Source organism: Amphiprion ocellaris, chromosome 7 (genome assembly GCF_022539595.1).
Source record: "Amphiprion ocellaris isolate individual 3 ecotype Okinawa chromosome 7, ASM2253959v1, whole genome shotgun sequence".
Lineage (NCBI taxonomy): Eukaryota > Metazoa > Chordata > Actinopteri > Pomacentridae > Amphiprion > Amphiprion ocellaris.
The window spans coordinates 7259318-7266097 of NC_072772.1; the positions used below are offsets into that span (position 1 = coordinate 7259318).

A 6780-nucleotide genomic window follows, 5' to 3' on the forward strand; every position below is an offset into this window, starting at 1 on the left:
AGGTGAAGCCTTTGTTCTTTGGCTCCAACCAGAAGCAGCAATAAATCAGCATGAGCTGCAGCTTATCCACCTCATAGAGTGTATAATAAAGAAACCAAGAGGTTTTAGTTGATAGCTGTCGCTAGCAGTGTGTTGTTCAGGTTGTGAGGAGAAGTAAAAAGCTTACAGCACCTGGTATTCCCAGGTAGCCTCCCATCCAAATACTAACCAGGCCCAACCCTGCTTAGCTTTGCAGATCAGATGAGATCAGGTGTATTCAGTCTCAGAAACAAACCTCACATGATTCAGATCTCCACTCACACCTTTTATTTGTCGTTTGGTTGCACCAGTACTAATTGACAGCATCATTTAAGCAAAGTTAGAGCAACATCTTGTAGGACAGGTGGTGTAGAGGTAAGTTTTTTGCCTCCCCGGTACCTTAGTACCTTTATTATCTTCACTTCCTTAATACTTTTGTGTACCATCATTTACGAAAACTAACAGCTACACCCAGTAGGAAGGATAGTGCAGTGGTAAGTTATCTGCCTCTCATCCAGGAGGTTCTTGGTTGGAATCCAGCTCAAGCCTCTTTTTACACTTTTGCTGCATGACAACCTCTTGCAACCATCATTACAACAAACTCCACCAGGGACCTTGTGTGACAGATAGCGCACACAGAGGGTGTGTGTCTGTCATGTGAACGGTCACGGTTCGAATCCCCGCTGGGAACCTTGTGGAGGGTGATAGTGGAGTAGAAAGGTTGTGGTCTGGAGTGTCACTGGACTGGACTTCAAGGATGGATCCGGGAAAAAGGAAAACAAGGAGATTTACCCATAAGCAAGGCACGAAGGCACGAAGGCACGAAGGCACGAAGGCACGAAGGCACGAAGGCACGAAGGCACGAAGGCACGAAGGCACGAAGGCACGAAGGCACGAAGGCACGAAGGCACGAAGGCACGAAGGCACGAAGGCACGAAGGCACGAAGGCACGAAGGCACGAAGGCACGAAGGCACGAAGGCACGAAGGCACGAAGGCACGAAGGCACGAAGGCACGAAGGCACGAAGGCACGAAGGCACGAAGGCACGAAGGCACGAAGGCACGAAGGCACGAAGGCACGAAGGCACGAAGGCACGAAGGCACGAAGGCACGAAGGCACGAAGGCACGAAGGCACGAAGGCACGAAGGCACGAAGGCACGAAGGCACGAAGGCACGAAGGCACGAAGGCACGAAGGCACGAAGGCACGAAGGCACGAAGGCACGAAGGCACGAAGGCACGAAGGCACGAAGGCAGATTTTTGGCAAATTTTGCCCAAATGTAAAAAAAAAAAGCTTGAGCAGGGTGGGGGATTGAACCTGCACTCTCCAGGTTCCAAACCACTACCTCTGGACTACCAGCCCTACATACCCAAATACAGGCTTTTCTTCTATTCGTCAAGGCGGTGACATCAACACTGAAAGAAAAAAAAAAATCCACAAAATCAAAAAAAGAAGATAATCTACCTACAACTTTTAAAGAACACGCTAAAAAACACAATACTAAAAAGTCACACTCTTCTCCTCATCACTCATTTTTACATTTTAACACAATTTCAAAGCCACACAAATCACATTCTTCATGTCAAATCACTTCTCTTCACTACAAATGGGAGAGAACAGCAAACAAATAAAATACAACTTATGGCTTAAATATCTTCAAAATCTCTTTGCTATTCCTCTACATTCAAATTCCTCAACACCACTCAACAATCACCTGCAGGATCTCTTACTTCTTTCTTAGCTCTGACAAAACATCTTCAAGACTCTGAGAAGACAACTCATTGTCAACACATTTGCTGCTTCGTCTAAGTGTCCACACACATCTCCAGTCATCCACAGGCCTCACCACTGATCAGCTGCACAAACTTACATGTTAAACTTCTCCAAAGATAAAATACAGGCCCTTCTGTCTGATCACAACTTTTACTGGTGGCTCATATTTCAAGTTCATTTCCTTGCAAAGTCTTTATTTTGGATTAAAGTGGGATCTGTGACCAGGCAGATCACTTGTTTATTCTTAGCATTTGGATTTCACTGACATTCCTGTCATGTAGAAAAATAGAAATATCTTTGCATTGATTCAGCTAAACTAACTGCAGACACTGAGAGGCGTAAAGTTCAACAAATGCTGTTTTTATTTACTTCACTGGTGACATCAGTAGATGCTTGCAGTGAAACCACCACTGCAAATATTTATGCATTAAAGTATCACAACTGAAAACTCCCTACAAATGTCCACTTCTAACACCACAAACATTGTCCAGAGGAAATGATATTAGCTGAACATAAAAACATGTAAAACAGCTCTGATGCTTTCATCCTGAGCTCCACTCAAACATTTCACTGTGCAGCAGCTCAGCAGTTTGTTTAAGAAAAGCATTTAGGTTCAATCTGTGAAGCCCAAAACCCACCAGCTTTGAAAAATGACACCATTTACCAGAGTCACAAACGGTAAAAACAGAAGGAATTGTTGGATTTTCTATGTGAATGTGTCGCCTCTCTAGTTAACTCACCCGGTTACGTCTCCATCCTGACGCTGCTCTGCTGGACCGGAGCTTCTGGACCAGCCGGGTGGACCTTCCTTCACAGATCTTCCCGGTGGGAGTGATTCTGAGTCGGCCTTGGTTGACTGCAAACTCCTTAAAATGGACACATGAGAGGAAATCGTGGACAAATCGATACAACAGCTTGTTCGGTTTGTCCTGTTCTTAAATGGGTAGAAAACTGCTGAGAGCTCTCAGTTCAATTCAATTTTCAATTCAATTTTATTTATATAGCGCCAATTACAGTCAAATTGTCTCGAGACGCTTTACAGAACCCATATGCCTGACCCCCAGAGCAAGCCAAAAGGCGACAGTGGCAAGGAAAACACCCTTTTAACAGGGAAAAAAACCTCGAGCAGAACCCGGCTCTAATGTGGGGGGAACCATCTGCCTGCTGGCCGGGCGGGTTGAGAGGGACAGAAGAGGTAGAAAGGTAGAGATAGAGGGATAGAAGTAGAGGGGTAGAGGTAGAGATAGAGGGATACAGATAGAGGGGTAGAGATAGAGAGGTGGGGGGGTGGGACACAAGGACCATAAAACACAGCCACACATCTGAAGCATCCGGCATCGAAAAGGAAGGTTTTAAGCCTGGTCTTAAAAATAGAGAGGGTGTCCGCCTCCCGAACCCAAACTGGGAGCTGGTTCCACAGGAGAGGCGCCTGATAACTGAAGGCTCTGCCTCCCATTCTACTTTTAGAGATTCTAGGAACAACAAGTAAGCCTGCAGTCTGAGAGCGAAGAGTTCTGCTAGGATAATATGGTACTATCAGGTCTTTAAGATATGATGGAGATTGGTTGTTAAGAGCTTTATATGTCAGAAGAAGGATTTTGAATTCTATTCTAGATTTAACAGGAAGCCAATGAAGAGAATCCAATATAGGAGAAATATGATCTCTCTTGCTAACTCCCGTCAGTACTCTGGCTGCAGCATTTTGGATCAGCTGTAGATGTTTCAGAGAGCTATTGGGACAACCTGATAATAAGGAATTACAGTAGTCAAGCCTAGAAGTAACAAATGCATGGACTAGTTTTTCTGCATCACTCTGAGACAGGATGTTCCTGATTTTCACAATATTTCTCAGGTGGAAAAAGGAAGTCCTACAGATTTGTTTTATGTGCGAGTTAAAGGACATGTCCTGGTCAAAGATAACACCGAGGTTCCTCACAGTAGTACTGGAGGCCAATGTAATGCCATCCAGAGTAGCTATATGCTTTGAAAGCAATTCTCTAAGATGTTTGGGGCCAAATACAATGACTTCAGTCTTGTCTGAATTTAGTAGTAAGAAATTATAGGTCATCCAGGTCTTTATGTCCTTAAGACAATCTTGCAGTCTAGCTAGCTGATTAGTTTCATTTGGCTTCATAGATAAATACAATTGAGTGTCGTCAGCATAACAATGGAAATTAATACAGTGCTTCCTAATAATGTTGCCTAAGGGAAGCATGTATAATGGGAACAGTATTGGTCCTAAGACAGAACCCTGAGGAACTCCATGATTAACCCTAGTATGCTCAGAAGAGTCATTGTTGACATGCACAAACTGGAACCTGTCTGATAAGTAGGATTTAAACCAGTCCAGTGCTGTCCCTTTAATGCCAATAGAATGTTCTAGTCGCTGTAATAAAAGTTTGTGGTCGATTGTATCGAATGCTGCACTAAGGTCCAATAAAATAAGTATAGAGACCAGTCCATTATCTGACGCTATGAGAAGGTCATTAGTAACTTTCACCAGAGCTGTTTCTGTGCTATGATGCACTCTGAAGCCTGACTGAAACTCTTCAAACAAGCTATTCCTTTGTAAATGTTCACATAATTGATTTGCAACTGTTCTTTCCAGAATTTTGGAGAGAAATGGGAGGTTGGAAACTGGTCTATAGTTGGCTAAAACATCTGGATCTAGAGTGGGCTTTTTAAGTAAAGGTTTGATTACAGCAACCTTAAAAGCCTGTGGTACATAACCTGTTACTAGAGAGAGATTAATCAGATCCAACATTGAGGAATCAGCTCTGACAGAGTGTTGCTCTGACTCCATGTGTGACTGAGGCTGGAGTGAACAGAGCTGATGCTGCTCAGATGCAGCTTCTTATTAGCACAACAACAGACGCTGCGTTCACTACGTCTGTGGGTGTGGAGCTGATAAAGAGGATCTTCACCACTGACCTGAGCTGCTGCCACACGGTGAGACGTCCAACAGAGTCACTGAGCAGCTGATGATGAAGAAGATGAAGGCTTCAGGAGGAGGTGGAGGAGGAGAAGCTGCAGGGCCACATGAGACACTGAAGAGACAAACCAGAAATGATTCACACACTAGACATGAAGAAAAGAAAACATCAGAGAGTGTAAAATACAAGAATGAGTCCTGAACATCACAGGCGTAACCCGTAGAGCTACATGACCACACATGTTCTGGTCTTGAAAACGTGTATTAATCCAATAGAAAGTCTAGGGGTAGGGTTAGGGTTGGAGAGGAAGGTCCTTACAGTTGTAATGAAAAAAATAGGGTAATTAATATTACACATAAATATTTTTAATGTTAATACTAAGCAGCCGAATATTCTGAGAAATTAATCCATGGTTTTTCCTTCAGCCGTTGTAGATCTAGATAACCTAAAGGTACAGTGCAACCACAACGGCTGAAGGAAAAACCCCAACTTTATTCTAAGAATTTTTTGGCTAGTGTGACTTAATATTAAATTATGAAAAAATTTATAATTTTATATCCATGTTTTTGGTACATTGCTACTGTCAGGACCTTCCTCTGTAACCCGAACCCTACCCCTAGACTTTCTATTGGATTGATACACCTTTGCTGACAGCCAACATGTGTGATCATATAGCTCTGCGGGTTAAGCCACTGAAGCATGTAGTTGGTCCTCAATGCTGAGGCCCTGGTTCGATTCCCGCTTGCAACCCTGTGCTATATTAGTTGTTCTCATTCTTATTTCTACCCCATTGTCTGGCTGTCTCTCACTACGCCTATCCATCAATTAACTGCAAAAGACTACAACACTTATTTACAAATTTCCTGTTTATTTATTAAATACAATTCTTTAATTTCTTACATCTTTTTTCCCCCCATACTTTATAAAAGTTTAATTGTCTTAACTTTTTCCCATTTATTTAATTGCTTCTTTTTTTATGTATTTTCTTTCTTTAATCTTCTTCTTCTTTCTAGAATTTAACACCAACCTTCAATTTTGGGTCATTTTTAGACATTTTGAAAAGCTATCAACTCAAACAGGGTAACACCGACAGATATGAAATTCAGCCAGGATGTACTCCAGGCATGGGTGATCAAAAGTTATCAAAATGCTCCACAAAAGTCTGAGGGCGTGGCCATGGCAGGCTCCCAAACTTTGATGCTTCGACATGACACATCAACTGCTGTGTAACTGCCCTAAACATACTCTAATCTGCCTCAAACTTTACATGTATGATCAGAGTCCCGCCCTGATGACATTCACATGCTGAAATACAGCCACAGTCATAACGCCACCTGGTGGATAGAAGGAAAAGCTCTATAACTAGCCTGGACATGGTCCGATCTGCCTGAAATGTTATGTGTCATCAGAGTGTGGACGTGATCACATCCATAGGCCAATATACACTCTCGGTCGCAGCGCCACCTGGTGGACGTGCGTGGATTCGACGACGAGCATGGATGCGAGGACCCGTCCAACGCTGCTTGCAGCTTTAATTTAAAGTTGAAGCAGAAAGTTAATAAAGAAAGTTGAAAACCACCTTCTGATACCTGAAATCTCTGAGTTTTCACACAAAGAACACCTGAACATGTCAAACTGGTTCCATAGTAGAACCATCATTGTAAAAACGTCATAGTATGGTGTGTTGCTCAAAAAACATTAGGACCCGGCTGTCAGGGGACAAACATGTAAGAAACATGAGAACAGAGAGAACCCAACCAGTAGGTCACAGTTTATCATCCCCCAGTCATCTCCTGAAGTCCATATGGTGAGAGACATCAGTATCTGGTTGTTCATTTACCAGAGGATGCTTATAATCATGCTGATGTGGTCTGTACTCTACAGTACTTTAGTGACTCAATAAATGCCTAAGTCAACCTGCCCGGCCCGCAGGCAGATGGGTCCCCCCACATTAGAGCCGGGTTCTGCTCGAGGTTTTTTTCCCTGTTAAAAGGGTGTTTTCCTTGCCACTGTCGCCTTTTGGCTTGCTCTGGGGGTCAGGCATATTGGTTCTGTA

The 6780-nt window shown here is 43.3% G+C and overlaps 1 long non-coding RNA gene across 1 annotated transcript; it reads right to left on the reverse strand.

Annotated features, from left to right (window-relative positions):
- Positions 1–1201: 1201 nt before the first annotated feature.
- On the reverse strand, positions 1202–5012 carry LOC129349356 (uncharacterized). Its single transcript, XR_008602338.1, has 3 exons — positions 4723–5012; positions 2532–2657; positions 1202–1433 (listed from the first exon to the last, which is right to left on the reverse strand). It is a non-coding gene; the product is annotated as an uncharacterized LOC129349356 (long non-coding RNA).
- Positions 5013–6780: the final 1768 nt, after the last annotated feature.